Below are 1,815 nucleotides of genomic sequence, written 5' to 3' on the forward strand. Positions count from 1 at the left end.
GCTGTCAGAAGCCATCTACTTTTTTCCTTTGAGTGGGCTTTCACTTTAATGTAGGTAATAGAATACTATAGGTAAGTGAAAAACAACTTGATCCACCCATTTATTCATTCCTTTGGCAAATGTTCATTGAGTTTCCAGTGGTGTGTCATATACTGTTCTAGGTATTGGGTGGTATACACAAGTAAGCAGAATTCTTGACCTTCATGAAGCTTAGCTTGTGATGGAGGGAATAAGCAAAATGGGTGTTAAATGGTGTTAAGTGCTAAGAGAAAAAAAATGAGAAGACAGCAGTAGGTAGATGGTTGAAATTTGAGATAGGAGGCCAAGGAAGAATTCACTGAGGAAGTGACATTTGAATACAGACTTGAAGGAAGTGAGGGAGGAAGCAATGCACATACTAGAGAAAGCTCTGCAAGCAGCAGGAACAGCACGGGTGATGCAGGAGTGTGCCTGATGTGTTGTGGCAAGCTGTGGAGCTGTGGAGCTGGTGCCCAGTGAGCACAGAGTTGTGTGATCCCTGAGGAAGGCAGGAGGAAAAGTGGGGGTTATAGATCACGTAGGGCCTTGCAGGCGATGCAGGTAGGATGGCAGTGTCTTAGGCCAGGGCTTCTCCCATAATTTTATCAGTTGTCATGCTTTTTAAAATTTCTCAATTTTTTATCTGATGTACATGTACTCAGATAATACTAAAAGACTGACACTGAAAAGCATCGGTCTCTTGCTGTGCCCTCCATCTAGTACTTCTCAGAGCCAACTATGGCTCCCTTGCTCCTCTGCCCCAAATTTTAATCTCTGTAACCATCTTGTGTGGCCACTTCGCAGGCTTTCCCTCTCCATTTTGTTTCTGCTTTTGTTTTGCTGAGGCTTGTCCTCTGGGAGTGGGAGCAGGGGAGTGGTGGTAGTGCAGGTATGTGTACTTGAGTCTTATGTGAGAAAAATTGTCTTTGTCTTAACTTTCTATGTAAGCATGCATTGAATGATGGTTTGATTGGCTGTGGAATTTTAGGTTAAATAATGTTCCCTCAGCATTTTGGAAGCATTGCTCCATTGTCTATAAAACCCATTGTTGTTCTTAGGAAGTCCAGTACTAACCTTTTGCATACTTTCTGTCTTTGAGGGATAATACTTGTTTTATTCTTTTACTATCGTTTTATTGGCGGTGCGAAGTGGGCAAAAATGTATGAGATAAATTTGCTGCTTTAAATTGGAAGTTCTTTTTTTTGGAGAGACAGAATTTCACTTTATCACCCTTGGTAGAGTGCCGTGGCATTACACTGCTCATAGCAACCTCCAGCTCCTGAACTCCTGGGCTTAGGCAGTTCTCTTGCCTCAGCCTCCCGAGTAGCTGGGACCACAGGCACCGCTACACCACCCGGCTATATTTTTGTTGCAGTTTGGCCGAGCGGGGTTTGAACCCGCCACCCTTGGTATTTGGGGCCCACACCCTACCCACTGAGCCACAGGCACTAGCCAGTTACTTCGTTTTTTAAAAGTGTGGCTATATCAATGCAAAAAAACCCTTTCTTTCAGTCAGAGTAGTTATCATGAATGTTAGCACTTGACAGTGTTAGAATGGAAGTTGAAATGTATGTGTCTAACAGGAACTATAATGCAGTTTTACTCTAAATACCCTGATGATAGTGATAGGAATTTGAACTATGGTGTATAGGAAGCCATCAGTCTCAATACTTACCTTATTTTGGTCCTTCCTTACATAGTAAGTTACAAGTAACATCATATGTTAAGAGTAATCTTTGTTTAGTAAAGTTATTTCTTGTTTTGGAATATAAGTACAGTTATAGCAGAACAAATACT

Source organism: Otolemur garnettii, unplaced genomic scaffold (genome assembly GCF_000181295.1).
Source record: "Otolemur garnettii isolate 467f Iridium unplaced genomic scaffold, OtoGar3 scaffold00040, whole genome shotgun sequence".
In the NCBI taxonomy this organism is placed as follows: domain Eukaryota; kingdom Metazoa; phylum Chordata; class Mammalia; order Primates; family Galagidae; genus Otolemur; species Otolemur garnettii.